This window comes from Narcine bancroftii, chromosome 8, assembly GCF_036971445.1.
Source record: "Narcine bancroftii isolate sNarBan1 chromosome 8, sNarBan1.hap1, whole genome shotgun sequence".
NCBI classification, from domain to species: Eukaryota; Metazoa; Chordata; class Chondrichthyes; order Torpediniformes; family Narcinidae; genus Narcine; species Narcine bancroftii.
This window is the reverse complement of record NC_091476.1, coordinates 86,750,125-86,766,169: the sequence shown is the minus strand read 5'-3', so window position 1 is coordinate 86,766,169 and position 16,045 is coordinate 86,750,125. Positions and strand designations below refer to the sequence as shown.

General features: G+C 41.1%; 1 long non-coding RNA gene across 1 annotated transcript; it reads left to right on the top strand.

Annotated features, from left to right (window-relative positions):
• The first annotated feature begins 625 nt into the window (after positions 1-625).
• On the top strand, positions 626-12,836 carry LOC138741796 (uncharacterized). Its single transcript, XR_011343764.1, has 3 exons — positions 626-726; positions 11,372-11,565; positions 12,764-12,836. It is a non-coding gene; the product is annotated as an uncharacterized lncRNA (long non-coding RNA).
• The last annotated feature ends 3,209 nt before the right edge of the window (positions 12,837-16,045 follow it).

The following is a 16,045-nucleotide window of genomic DNA, read 5'->3' as shown; positions in this document are numbered from 1 at the left end:
CCATGCAAACATGATCACTATCATTACACTCCAGTGTGTGATAATGTTGCCTTGGGGAAAAGATCCTTTCTGTCCACCCTATCAATCCTCTCATCATCTATTGTATCCTTGATTGTAAAACTACCTTGGTTGGATGAGGAAAGATTATCGAAGGCATTTACTCCTAAGAACATGCTCTCCACCACCTCTGCCCTCTTGCTATAAACAGGATGGCTGCTCCCCTCCATTTCCTGGTCAATAACTGCTTTCTTTGTTTTGTGGACACTGAGAAAGAGGTTGTGATCCTGCCACCCTGCCACCACTTTCTCTATCTCCTTCCTATATTCCATCTTGTTGCTGATTGAGATCTGACCTTTGCTTGGCCTTTGACAAGACTTTTTGCTTAATGTTTGGATATCATGATCTGCAAATGAGTCTGAAACAGAAACGGTCTGCACCTTCCAAAGAGAAAATGAATTGCCATTTAAGGGTATATAATTTGTAGGGAATGGGGCTGCTGATGAAGAGACAGGAATGAGACCAAATAGCCTCGTACTGAGTTGTAATAATTCTGTCAAATTGTATTTGCTTGCATTTGTCATGGGAGTATAGGTAAATGAAGCACCTTTCTGTTTCTGCAGGATGGATGTGACCTGAAAATGTGTGAGAGTGGATAAATTAATGATTAAAGGTGTGTGTATCTGGGCCTTCTCAACATCGGTTTGGATCAGAGGGATTGCTGCAAAAGTAAGGCATCCTACATCTGTCACTGTTATACTTGGAGCAGAATCTCACATTTTGGGGTGGCGTGGTTAGCAAAATGCTGTTACAGTGCCAGCGATCATATAACCATATAACCACTTACAGCACAGAACAGGCCAGTTTGGCCTTATTAGTCCATGCCGTAGCAAATCCCCACCCTCCTAGTCCCACTGACCAGCACCCGGTCCATACCCCTCTAGTCCCCTCCTATCCATGTAACGATCCAGTCTTTCCCTAAATGTAACCAATGATCCCGCCTCGACCACGTCTGCCGGAAGCTCATTCCACATCCCCACCACCCTCTGAGTAAAGAAATTTCTCCTCACGTTCCCCTTATAATTTTCCCCCTTCAATCTTAAACCATGTCCTCTAGTTTGAATCTCCCCCTTTCTTAATTGAAAAAGCCTATCCACATTTACTCTGTCTGTCCCTTTTAAAATCTTAAACACCTCTATCAAGTCCCCTCTCAATCTTCTACGCTCCAGAGAAAAAAGCCCCAGTCTGCACAACTTTTCCCTGTAACTCAGACCCTGAAATCCTGTCAACATTCTCGTGAACCTTCTCTGCACTCTCTCTATCTTTCCTATAATTTGGTGACCAAAACTGTACACAGTACTCCAAATTTGTCCTCACCAATCGGGTCCAGGGTTTGAATCCCATGCTGTCTGCAAGTAGTTAATATGTTGTTCCCCCAACCCTTCTGTCTGCATGGGTTTTCCCCAGGGACTCCAGTTTCCTCCCACCATTCGTAATGTACTGGGGGGGGGGGGGGGTTTGTTTAATTGGGTGTGTTACGAGCCCAAAAGACACCAAAACCCAGCAGCAATAGACATTCACCAAGACAAGTAGTTATTTAAACAAAAGTTGTTTTTAATTAACTTTAAACATGAAAACAGAATCAAATTTTAACTTATCTCTATACTTAACTAACCCAAATTAATCTCCTTCTAATTCTAAGTGCATGTGTATTGTGTGTGTGTAAATTTAAGAAAGGTTCATTGGTTCACAGTTCAATCTCACTTCTCCTTCTTCCAAGTTTTCTGGATGCAGGCAATTCTTATTCTGTGCACAGAATTTAACATGTGTAAAGTTCACCAGGCTTTGTTGCTCAAAAGGTAAATGTTTACCACTCCGGAAGTTTCTTGTAGGGTTTGCAGAGAGAGATTTGTTGTTCCAGGATGTCCACAACTGAGGTACCACCATTAGTTACCTCAATGTTTCGCTGATGAAACTTGCCCCATCAGGGATCTCCAGATGGTAACCTCTTTCTTTCTGGCTACTACAGAGTTCCTTTCTGTTTCAATTATTCCAAGAGAAACATCAGACAGATAGCACTTCCAGCCATCCGCCGCTCTGGAGCTTTCTGTTTCAACCAGCATTTCTGGTTTGCACTGTTCAGCTGCTTTCAGTGCCACACACACTAGCTGAAAGGGCTTGTCTCCTCTCCCTCTCTCTCATCAACTGTCAACTGCTAGAAAGCCCATGTGACTCTCTCACTTGCAAAAACCCCCACCTTCTTCAGCAAACAACAGGAGTTCTCCTCTCTTAGTCAAGCTGTTGTCTTAGATAAACAAAAACCAGAAGTGACCTTTCTGTGAGCACTCTGTAGGTTCTTTTAAACAGCCAGTTTGTTTCCTCCAAGATAATGGTCTATTCATTTCATGACATCATTTCAATTAGCACTTACTTGTGAAATGTGCATAAAATTCTCTATAGTTTTTGCAATGTTCCTGAATATGAATTCTTCAGTCTTTCAAATGAGATCTGTTTTAAAATGTTTGTATATATGTTACCCATTAATCTTACCAATTTCCTCCCAATATTTATCCATTACAGGTGTAAATTGTGCGGCACGGGCTTGTGGAGCGAAAAGGCCTGTTACCATACCATATGTCTAGATTTAAATTTAAATTCTTTCCTTCATCGCATTATCATTATAAAAGGTGCATCAGAACAAAAGTAGAATTCTGAAGTGTCAAAGATAGTTATTTACATGTAAAGAACACTCGTCCGCGAAGCCAAGCCAAAGAAAGAAAGAAGAAACACTTTAATATACTTAAATAATTTTAACAAGAAACTTCCTTCCGTGATCATATACTAATTGAGCAAGTACAAGCAATAAGTGATATTTCATTAATATTTTTTCATTGCAGATTATCCTATCATTACACAGGGTTTTTAATTCCTTGCAATCATATACTGCAAATGTATATTACTTTAATTTAGAGATACAGCATGGCAACATGCCTGGCCCCATGAGCCCATTCTGCCCAAATACACCCAAGTGGCCAATTAACTGTAAAAGGATTATTAATCTCCAAATGTCTTTAAATTGCATCAAAATAACAGGCAGTAATTTTGGAATTGTTATTAAATAATACAATTTCAGTCCTCACTTCGTGAAGTATTTAATGAGAGAAAATATGTGACTGCATATAACTACCAGTTTTATCGGAAGGCAACAAGAGACTGCAGACGCTGGGATCTCGAGGAACACGCAATCTGCTGGAGGAACTCAACAAGACCAGCAATGTCAGGCAGAGAAAAAAAAATTCCTTCTGCTCAAACCAATGAGTTCCTCTTGCAGACTGTGTGTTGCACCAGTTATACCAAACCGGAGAGCTTATAGAGTCTGTCTGCCTGGAGTGCTGCCACTGGGCCACTGACCAGCAATAATGTAGGCTGTCACTAGCTGCAGAAGAGTCATTATGTCCACTCCATCTGAAGTCCAACGCCAACACAAATGGCAAAAACTTGGCAACCACTTACAGTAAAACCACTGGTATCCGGAATTCAAGCAACTGGCAAAAACAAATTGAGGAACATAAATAGATAAATAGATAGGATCATTCTAATGCTGATCAATTAGATTATTTAGGCCCTTTCAAAGTGCCATGTGAAATGGGTTAACCGGGGAAATTTGCCCGGTTAGTGCCCCAGTTACACGGCAGTTAGAAGGGGCCTGACCCGGTCAACCCCGTCCCTGACCTACCTCAGAAGCGATATGAACAGGAAAATGGGCAACACGCTCATTTTGATAATGTCAGCGCTTGCGTGCGTGTGTCACCGGGCCACCAGCATCTGAACATCCAGCGGTACTTCCGGTGAGTGCGTGACATCTCATTGCGGGGGCAGGATCCCCCTGTAATTTAAAAGGTGCTTCCAGCACCTTTGCCCCAGTAATTACACTTGGGACCCAGGAGGGCAACCCAGGTGCTACAGTTTAAGAAGGGCTATTATAAGAGTAGGACTCAAGCAACTATAAAATACACTTATCAGGCATCCACCAGTCCCCATAGGTGCAGGATATCAGGGGTTTAACTGTACTTACAATAAGTTTGTGGAGCACTGTAAGGGGCTGTGTGGCTCTGATAACACAGAAAATGAGAAATTTGTGAAGCGTGTTGATGTACTGCCTAAACCAAGGCAAAGATAAAGATTCCATTATTGTAAATATACATTTACAATGTAACATATATGAAATTATTCAACTTTTGTCTACTGTAAGGCAGGCAAAGACCCCCACAAATTGGAGGAACAACACCTTACATTCCATCTTGGCAGTCTCCAACCAGGCAGAATTAACATAATCTTCTCCAATTTCCCTTAACCAACTCCCTCAGGGTGTGTCTCTTTCCCTATCCTTCTGTTTCGTTGCCTCCAGCTCCCCACCCATTTCCCTTCCTTCCCCTCTCAGAGAGTTAGTTACCCTTGAACAACTCCCTCTATCACTTCTCAGCTTCTCTTCTCTTCTGTCTCCTTGCAGTATTGACCTGTTAGCCTGTGCTCTTCCTCCTGCCCCTTCCTCTCTCTTCTCCTCCTCCGCCTCCCCCCTTCCCCCACCTTTTTATTCAGGTGCCTGCCCGTGTATTCTTCCACCCGATGAAGGGACCAGGCCCGACTCATTGGTTGGCGTTTACTACAGATGCTGCGCCACCTGCTGAGTTTCTTCGGCATGTCTGTGTATTGCACTCAACCCCAGCTTCTGCAGACTTCCTTGTTCAACAAGCTTGACTATCATTTCTTTTCTAATTTGATGACTGTCAACAGACAAGATTTGGGCATGCATGTCGTATTTCTCACAGTAGTATTGAGATTCCAAGCTTTCAATTTGAAGGGATAAGCATTTACAAAGAGATTCAAGGCAAGTCATAATATTAGAGACCTTTGCAACATGAAAATAGCCCAACTTGTATCCCTGAGCTAATCCCCCTTGCATGTATTTAGCCCATATACATCTGAAAGCTTGAAAGCACCAGTTTGTAGGTCAGTATGAAGGGTGATTTCAACTGCTGAGAAGATCACTGGGGTCCCCCTTCCCTCTATTGACAATATCTACAGGGAGAGGTGGTTAAAGAGGGCTCAGAAAATCATTGTGAACCTTTACCATTCAGCCTGCAGTTTCTTTGAGAGACTATCTTCAAGGAAGAGGTACAGGAGCAGAAAACCCAGGACTGCCAGGCTAGGGAACAGCTTCATCCTGAGATGGTGAAATATTTGAATGCATAAATGATATTTAGATGCATTTACTTTGGATCGCTATAGGTATATATTGTTTGTGTGTTAGATGTACTGTTTGCATACACTGGGTTCCAGAGATATATTGTTTCATCAGGTTGTATGTATATGTACAGTCGGATGACTCAAAACCTGAACTCGAACTTGAACTTGAACCTTGGCTATCCATGGATCCACCCAGATGACTTCGAAAGAATGTAATTGTATTTGCCTCTACTGCTTCCTCTGGCAGTTCGTTCCACACAACCAGTAGCAGCAGAGAATCCTGACGATGGCATCTCTACATCGGACTGGTCAGGCAGACTGGTCAGCAGTCGTGAGGGTTTCCTTCCTTCTCAACTGGAGTATAGAAGGAAAATACATGGTAGAAGAGGCAAGCAAAAAGCCCTTTACACATGATTTCTAACTGATTACATATTTCAATTCAATCCATAGTATCTACATAAAATATATAGCATAATATAAACCCTAATTATCAGGCAACATTTCTTACTCAAAACCTCAGATTCTGATGTTAAACAGAAAATAATAAGATAGAATTAAGAATCCCACATAAAGACTCTAAGTCTTCATCCTGTTCTATAATGTGATCATTGTTAATTGTCTACTAGAGCCTGGCTTCCTCTAGATATATATATATATATATATATATATATATATATAAATATAAAAATGAAAAAATAAACCCTCTCCCCTTACTAAGCCTCCACTTCCCACTAAACAAGGTTAACCTGCATCTATTGAGTAGACATGAATCAAATTGTGACTCACAGATGTCAGACAGGGAATCCTCAGAACAATTACACAACTAAATCTTCAAGGTGTGACAGTAATCCATGGGCCCAATGTCTTGTCGAATTCAACTTTGACATCTTTAATGCTATATCTAATTTTGTCCAAAATTAGGTAAGTCATAAAATCTTGCATATGAGTAGGTGAAGAGTTATCTTTCGATTCCATCAGAATTGCTCATCTGGCTATCAATGAGGTAAAAGCACAGATTCTTTTTTTTGGGTTGAAGTCAAGGGTGTAATCTCTTCTTGAAAGAATGTGTTGAAAACCCCTCATGTTTGAGGTACTGCCACAATAAGTAGCAGTGCAGTCTTCTGTGCATCCGGTTTGCTATTAACATCAATGGCTTGCAAGAATAGCATGAATCTTTGAACAGCCTCCACTCGTGGTCGACATTTTCAGTCCAATCCACAGCGAGGTTGTTAGGTGATGTGATGAGAGATCAGATGTTGAACCTCAATTCAACTTGGGATTCTTTAAAAAAATAGAATTTTTTACTATTTATTTCTACAAGAATAATCAATTACTTTAAATTTAAACCTACCTGAAGATAGGTTCTCAAAGAAATAGAACTCGACTGCCAGCTTCTGGATCAAACCAGAAGAAAGAAACTAAACAGAGATAAGGCCTACTACACGTTAAGAAACCTGGAGAAGAAGTTCAACTTACCTCCAGCCCAAATTGCCTCCTCCTGGGCCTAGTATTGCGATGTCGCTGCCTCCTCCAGTGGATCAGGAATCAGTGGCTTGATTGGTAAGTTCTGGACAGTGGGGAAGAAGGGTCTTCACAGGAAAGAGACACAGACTTCAGATCAACGGATTCGACTTCAATGGAGGAAGAAATTAGAGGCTGCCAGTGTGAAAATACAGAAGAAGTCAAGGGAAACTAATCCTAAACATAATAGAGATGATGTATTGAAAGCTTTGAATAGGAAGGAAAAAAATACAAATAAAAAGCTGAATAACATTTTAAAAGTAATGGCAAAAATTGAAGGTGTAACAGAATCTCTGAGTGAAAGACAATCTTGTAGAAGAGAAATATGACAAAGTTACAGACTTTGATAAAAGCTTGGGATGAGGAAAAAGCCCAACTTTGGGATAAGATTGATGCTGTAGATAACCACAGTAGAAGAAACAATGTCAAAATTGTAGGACTCAAAGAAGAAATAGAAGGTCCTGATGCAATAACCGTCTTTCAAGAGTGGATTCCAAGAATATTGGGACAAGACAGAATGGGGAATAATATAGAAATAGAAAGAGCACATAGAAAATCTATACTTCCATTTTCTCAAGATCAAAAGCCCCACTCAAAATTAATTAAATGTTTACGATATCAAGAGGGTGAAAAAATTCTTAGAGCAGCAGCCAAAGGTGCAAAGGAAAGAGGAACACCACTTTCATATGAAGGGGAAAAGATTTTCATTTACCCAGATATCAGCGCCTCACTTTCAAGGAGCAGACAGGAACTTAACCCCATAAAGAATCTATTGTGGAAAAAAAGCTACGACTTTGCTATTTTGAAAATTATAGTTCTTAATGCAGAAAACAAACCTTTCATGGATATAAAATATGCCACTGACTTTGTAAATCAGTTACCGGACCTAAAAATAGATAAGATGTAATGGATTTGTATTATTAGATAATTGGTATGAAGTAATTATTTATTTCTCTTGTAAATATGGAATACTAAATATGGGCACTTACAGTTAATTCTGGGGGGTGGGGGATCGAAGTTTGTGTGCATCAAATTAGATGTGTTTCTGTGCGTTAGTCATAACCTGTTATAATATTTTGGGTGATGTTTTGTTTCTTTTTCTCAACACCTATTGGGGGATGTATATGTTTGTTTAATCTTGTGTTGTAGAATCAATGGTGTCTATTTTCTTTTTCTTTGTCTTTATACATTGCAATCTTATCTCACCCTTTTCCATTGGAGCTATCGGCAGGTCTGGGCCCATTACTGGAGGAATATAATGTCGGAATTTCAGGAAGAAGAATATTGGAAGGAAATAAATGAGAGATTTGAATTGGATATTATCAGAATTCTGTGGAAATAGCAAACATAGTTAAGTTAATTAGTATTAATGCAAATTGTTTCAATTACCCTATTAAAAGGAAGTAGGTACTTTCTTACTTTAAAAATGGGAATTGACCTGGCCTTCCTTCAGGAAACACAGTTAATGGAGAACGAATATCAGAAATTAAAAAAAGACTGGGTGGGCCAAGTCATAGTGTCTTTTTATTAATTCTAAAGCAAGGGGTATGGTAATATTGAAAACAAAGAATCTTCCAGTGATAATTCAAAGTGTTACAACTGCTCGGGCAGGCAGATATGTTAAGGTACACTGTCATGTATATTCTGAATATTGGACTCTGTTAAATTTATATGCCCCAAATGAAGATGATGAAAGATTTATTGAAGAAACCTTTTTTTATCAATTGGTTGATGCTCAACATAAAATAATAGTAGCGGAAGATTTTAATTCATATTTGGCCCCGGTTTTGGACAAGTTAACTGAAATGGTGGCCAGGATCAGGATGGCCAAAGCTAGCCTAGTTTTAATGAAGGATGTGAATTTAGTGGATACTTGGAAGAAACTGCATCCGAGACAAAAGAGACTATTCCTGTTATTCTAACGGACATGATTCAAATTCCAGGATAGATTTAACTTTGGTAACTGAACAATTACAATAAATTTATTATATGGGACTCCTTAAAAGCTTATTTAAGGGGTCAAATAATTAGTTATACTTCAAAAATCAAAAGAGATGATACAAAAGAGATAGATAAATTCGAGAAAGAGATGCACTATTTGGAGAAGGACACAGTGAAGGAGCTCAGAACAAAAATGAAGGGCACTCATTAGTAAAAAGCTCAAAATATAATACCTTAGAAACATATAAGATAGAAAAAATAAATGAAGTATTATGAGTTGGGAGAAAGAGCTCATAAAGACCTATTTTGGCAATTGAAAACAGAACAGTTTCTCGTACAATCAATGCGATTGAAACAGAGACCAACAAGATCTCCTATAAACCATTAGAAATTAATGAGGCTTTTCAATAATTTTATACAAAGTCATATAAATCAGAATCCCAAGGAGGTGCTAATAAATTAGATGATTATTTGCCACAAATGGTCTTTCCAAATTTAGATTTAACTGAGCAGAATGAATTAAATGGACCCTTTACACAATTGGAAATTTAAGAAGGATTGAAGTTATTACATGTTAATAGATTTCCTGGCGAAGGTGGTTTTCGACCAGAATTCTACAAAGAATGTAAAGATCTGCCCAATGCCTCTCCTTTTGGAGGTACTGAACCAAGTGATGGAATTACATATTTTTCTGGAATCCTTCTCAACAGCAATAATAATGGTGATCCCTAAGAAATATAGCGATCTATTGCAACCATCATCATACAATATCTTTGTTAAATGCTGATTATAAAATATTAACTAAGGATCTGGCAAACAAATTGAAAAAAAATTCTGCCTAAATTGATAAACAAGGACCAAACAGGATTTGTGAAGAAAAGGCAATCAGCAGATAATGTAACAAGATTTTTTAGACTAATCCATTTGATCCAGAAAAGGTGAACATAGTGTGGCAGTTGCCTTTAATGCAGAAAAGGCCTTTGATAGATTGGAATGGTATTTTTTTTATTTAAAGTACTGGAGAAGTTTGGACTAGGTCAAAAATTCATAAATTGGATTAGAGCCTTTTATAATGAGTCACAGTCTAAAGTTGTGACTAATGGCCAAATATCATCAATATTCCCACTATCTAGGTCTAGTAGACAAGGATGTCCAGTGTTACCAGCCTCTGTACTGGCCATAGAAACCTTGGCTGAAGTTATTCAACAGGATCCAAATGTTAAAAAGTTTAGAGGGGACCAAGATGAACACAAAAATAGTATTTTTGCAGACAATCCAATAATATATCTGACAGACCCTGTAACTTCTCTACGAAGACTTTCCATTTGCAAATGGAAGATTATAGGAAAGTTTTAAGATACAAGATAAATTGAATTAAAAGTAACATAATAGCTTTAATGAATGGAGACAACACAGATTGCAAAAGAAATACACAATTTAGGTGGCCAGTTAATGGGATAAAATATTTGAGGATTAGAGTAGATAAGTTGAATTATCTCCCATTGCTTATGAAAATTGAAGAGGATTTAAATAAATGGGTCACTCTCCCAATAACATTGATTGATAGAGTGAATTGATTTAAAGTAAATATATTGCCATGCCTACAGTACCTCTTCCAGACCCTCCCAACACCACTACAACAGAAATTCTTTCAAAATTTGAATAAATTAATTAGGATTTTTTATGGAAAGGTAAATTAGCTCAAATCTCCATGGAAAGATTAACTTGGAAATACGATAAGGGAGGATTACAACCTCCTTACCTTAAATATAATTATTGGTGATCAGATGAAATTTGTCACTTCCTTCTTTGATGTAAGAGACAAGCCCTCATGGGTAGAAATTGAACTGCACAAGGTCGGGGAAAGTGTGGCAGAAGACGTGATATATAAATGGGCTGTTAATTTTATTATAGCTGGAAAAGAAACACTAATAATAAAAACATATTGAGTATATGGTATAAAATGATTTAATTGGTAGAAGAAAGAAAAATACTCCAAAATTACCAAAAAGACCAAGGTTAACTTGTATTAGAGTGAAGTAGCAGTTAGCGCGGAGCCTTTACTGTGCCAGCAATCGAGACCAGGGTTTCAATCCTGTGCTGTCTGTAAGAAGTTTGTACATTCTCCACGTGTCTGCTTGGGTTTTTTCCTGGGCAATCTGGGGGGCATGAACACTTGGGCCGAAATGACCTGTTACTTTGCTGTATTCCTAAATTTAAGAAGAATTAAAATTACAAGAGCAAAGAGTGAAGGTGTAAAGGATCTGCCCAAGATCCAAAGCATAGCATCTTTGCCACGGTTTGTATCTTGCAATATGGCCTCTGTATATCTGTTCCTGAAGACATATCCACACCTGTCTCCTGAAGAGTGCTCCTAATCTGTTGGATCTACATTTGGGGAGATCTCCTCATTAGCACAAAATCAGTGAACCGGTGCGGACTCGAAAGGCCAACATGGCCTGTTTCCGCTCCATTAATGGTTATATGGTTATATGGTTATATGATCTTCTAGATCAGCAGTGGAGGTCTTCCTAGGAATACCAGTCCCTTTGTGATTACTGAGGTTGCCAGTGCATACATTCTTCTTAATTTTGTTCCAAGTAGTTGGTTTTGGTCATCCTAAGGTTTGGGTTGTGTCTCCTATTGTTTTATTCTTGTTTTTCAGCCTCTTTGACTTTCATTGGCACAAACTCTGGTCTTCATGTTGGCAACTACAGACTCCAAAGGTGATCAAAAGCTTTGAAGCAAGCCTAGATCTCTTATACCTTCATCAATGAAGCAATTAAACATACCTGTGCAGCCACTAAAAATCCAGTGGTGGCTGATGAACGTGCAATAATGACAGACACACAGTTGCAGGTAAATCAGAACATGTTTACTCGAGTCACGCTCATATTCTTTAAAAACACTGAATCACGCGCACCACGTTATGAGATCCCATGCCAGTTCACTAGACTGCTGGGAGTTGTAGCACTGCTACAGGCCTTCCCCCTCTCCAGAACTAACACCATCACAGGGTAATTTTTTGGGAGGTCAACCCCTGCATTGGACTGCTGGCTGTTGAATAGGGGCAGTTTTGTTAACATGGGAAGGTTTGAGCCTGTCAATTGTGAATTACAGAGGCTGCCTGGCAATCTCCAAGATGAAGGTTGACCTCATTTGTCTTATCACTCTTTATGGTCCTTCGTATGGTACCTGCAATGACAGATCTCCCCAAATGTAGATCCAACAGATTAGGAGCACTCTTCAGGAGACAGGTGTGGATATGTCTTCAGGAACAGATATACAGAGGCCAAACCGTGGTACCATTTGTTCCTCTATGTACAAACATGTATTAACAGTCCTTCAGTTCAAATGGTAAAAAAGAAACATGTTTGCTATGTGATGATGGTAGTACAGGGGATAATTTGCTTATGATATCCCTTAGTCTGCCCATCCAAATGGGCCATTAAGGCTGATTTAAGGTGACAATGGAATCGTTCAACCATCCTGTTGGACTGTGGGTGATAGGCGCTTGTATGATGAAGCTTAGATCCAAGCAGCCGAGATGAGGGCATCCATAATTAAGATGTAAATTGAGGTCCTCTGTGAGAAGTGACGTGCGCTGGTAGGCTGAAGCGAATTAAGGAATGCTCGAGCACAAGAGTCCGTAGAAAAATCCGCCATGGGGGACTGTCTCAGGCCATCTCGTAAATCTATCGATCACCATGAAGAGATAGTGGTAGGCTCATGAAACTGGAATTGGTCCCATAATGTCCACGTGGACATGGTAGAAACAGTGAGTTATTTGTGGGAAGGGTGCTTTGGTATGCTGATGGATTTGGACTTTTTGACAAGCTACACAAGATCTGGCCATTTGAGTGATGGCTTTCTTCAGACTATGCCAAACAAATCTGTCTGAAATCAGATGAACAGTCGATCTGATAGGTGGATGATAAAGACCACGGACGGAATCAAAAATGTGACATCTCCACAAAATCTGGAATCACTGTCCTGTTGACACGTCACAAAATAACAGCTTGCTGTCAGAATCAATTTGCACATCCTTCCATTGCAGGTTGGTTATCGAGGTGCAATACAACTCCATCTCACTGTCTTGTGCTTGGGCGGCGGCGAGAGTCAATACCGTGGTCCACAGCTGATACCCTGAGCACAACTGAGTGGGAAAGTGCATCAGACACTACATTGTCTTTCCCAGAAATGTGCATTATTCTGATAGAGAATTCTGAAATGAAAGAACTGCCGCTGTGGTCAAGCTGATCAGGACTCCGACAACTTAGAAAATGTGAAGGTCAACAGTTTATGGTCTGTGAACATTCGTTTGCCTTCTAAAAAGTAATGGAAGTGATGGATAGACTAGTATACAGCTAGGAGCTCTTTATCAAAGTTATGTAATTTTTTATCAGCCTCACAGAGGTGATGGCTAAAGAATGCCAATGGCTTCCATTGTCCATCGACAAAATGTTGCAGAGCGCCACCTATGGCCGCATCAAGTGGGTTTGTTGTAAGGGTGGTGGCTGCGTTTAGGACTGGATAACTGAGCATGGTTGCTGAGCTAATTATCTTTATGAATGCATTTTGACTTTCATCTATCCACTGAATTGATTTGGCCTGACCAGACACAAGATTGAACAGAGGCTTCATAACGAAAGCTGCTGCTGGAAGGAATCAACGATAAAAATTAACCATGGGCTGTGAGACCTGCAAATTATCCCCCGCTCTTCCATTTTGTGGAGTTCTTGTTTAGTTAATTGCTGTTTCTTCTGAGGCAAGCGACGTGCCTTAGCATGAATGAGAGGACCCTTGGTAAAAATATGGTGAGTTACTCCATGTTTTGCGGTGGGGGCCTTAAACTGCAGGGTTCTAATTTTGGGAAACTCTTCTACAGGTCTGGAGAACTTATCAACAGTCTTACCCAGGGCTTGAAGGCATAGCGCAGGAGCATGCGATTCTGCCAGGTGAATCGATTGAAAGGTGGTACTGTCCACCAGTCGATTTTAAATCCACCATGAACAAATAAGCTCAAAAGAAATCGGCCCCGAGTAGTGGTCGTGACATTGCTGCTATAATAAAAGGCATGTGTAAATGTTCCTTTTGAACTTAATATTCATTTTGTTCGTGCTTTACGTGGGTACGTTGGAACTATTGACCTGCTGTGAGTTGGAGGTTAGGGGTAGGATAATGTGTATCAAAACCAGCTGGTGGAAAAACACTAACGTCTGATCCTGTGTCCAGCAAAAATTTACTTGAGATTGCTGATCGTAAACATATAGAAGGCCCGTAGATTTTCAACCAACCGTTGCAGTCATTAACGACGGTTGGCCACGGAGTTTCCCGAGAACGCACAGGGTGGCAGGCACCTACATGCATTGACTCCCCAACACCAGTGGTAAAAACACCAGGTGAAGGTATCAACAGGCGGTCTCCCTGACCTGAGATGTTGCCTCATTATAACAGCTGGTGTGTTGAGAGCATTGGCTTGGGAAGTAGTGTCAACAATGGAGGTGCTGGGTGCAGACAGGTGTGATGCAGTGACATTGTCTGAAGACCTTTTAGTGTGTTTTTCTGCCTCTGCAGCTACTGTGCTGGGGTCTTCGAAATAATTCTACGATAATAAGAGACTAATGTCTTCTGGCATCCTCTCCAGGAAAAGCTGTTCGAATAACATATCTGGCTGTTGGTGGATGCCAGGCACAGCATGTCCGTCCATTAGTTCGGACGGGGCGCGGTCATCCAACTCCTCCATGTGTAACCATCTGGCATCCCTCTCTCTGTGCGACCTGCCGTAAATTTGCTTTTAGAGGCTCATACTTACACTCTCCAGGCTCCGGTGGATCGCACAGCATGTCACCGACTTGCTTGACAGTGGCTTGGTCCAAAGCACTGATGAGGTAATAAAAGCAAGTTGCTTCCACCTGGCTCTTCCTGAGGTGAAATTGTGCCTTAGCCTGTCGAAACCACAGTTCTGGTTCCGCCACCCTTAAGGGCAGTAGCTTAGCAGCAACAGCTGCAGTGTCTATATGGTCCAAAAGCTCGAATTTGACCCGTCGGGGTCACCAATTGTAGCACTGAAAATGCAGCGGTAGCTGACGAACGTGAAATAACGACACACACAGTTGCAGGTAAATCAGAATTTGTTTACTCCAGTGTGATAGTACAGATCTATCACCAATGTACATAGTGTATATAGTTACTGTATCTAGACTGTGCTTACAGCGATTGGCTGAGAGCTAAGCCACACCTATTGTCTGGGCCTTAAAGGGTTGTGTCCCTAGCCAGGTCGGATCATTCCGGACTGGTCGGCCACCTGTGAAGAGCTCCGGTCTTTTGCTAATAAAACCCTTGGTTTGGATCAACAAGTCTTTGGTTCTTTCGACGAGCTCTACAATTTTATCAGCAAAAAGATTTTTTTTTTGAAAGGGATGGAGCGTTTAACTCGGCCAGAAAAACTTGATATCGACCCACAGTCAGCTACAGCCTTCAAAGCCTTTAAGTTCTGGCTGCTGAACTTTGAAAACTTCCTGAGATTCATTCAGGTAGAGGAGGATAACCAGCGTCTAACAGCATTGCTGTCTATGGTGTCCTTGAGAGTCTACGAGAACATCCAGGATGAGACCACTTACACCGCAGCCATAAAGGTACTGAAAGGACTGTATGATCAACCGGTGAACAGAGTTCATGCCCGGCTCGTGCTTGCGTCGAGGAAGCAACAGCCCGGTGAGTCCAGCAGGGCATATTTATAAGTATTAAAGGCATTGGGCAAGGACTGTAACTGTGTGGACAAAACTGCTACCGAGATCATAAATGATCTCGTCCGGGATGCCTATGTGGCTGGGCTCAGATCGAATGAAGTGAGGCTGCGCTTGCTCGAACAAGGGGTAGAAAAACAAGAGGACGTGGCCCGGATTGCAATCACAATGGAGGATGCAGCCTTAAAGTCCACCGAGCTCTCTAGGGACTGGACCCCTCGTTCTGATGTGAGTAGAGTGCCCTTCTACCCTACCCCTGACGGCCTGTCGGCTGCTGCTACACTGCCCCCTGCGAACCCAAAATGTTATTTCTGCGGGAGGGACAAGCACAGCAGGTCCCAGTGCCCAGCAAGAAAAGCCAGGTGCCAGAAGTGCCTTAAAAACGGCCACTTTGCTGCAGTCTGTAGGTCTAAAATGGTCGCCAGCAAACACAGTGCCTCGTGTGAAGCCCAATCGCCGCTATCCCATTCAAACTCTTCTTCCCCAGAGCTCTCGTCCAATGAGAGCGAGGGCTCCCCTGCACGGCAACGCCTGACGTCACGGAGACGCCGAACCCGGAAGGGGCAACCCACCCTCGCAACCATGGTGAT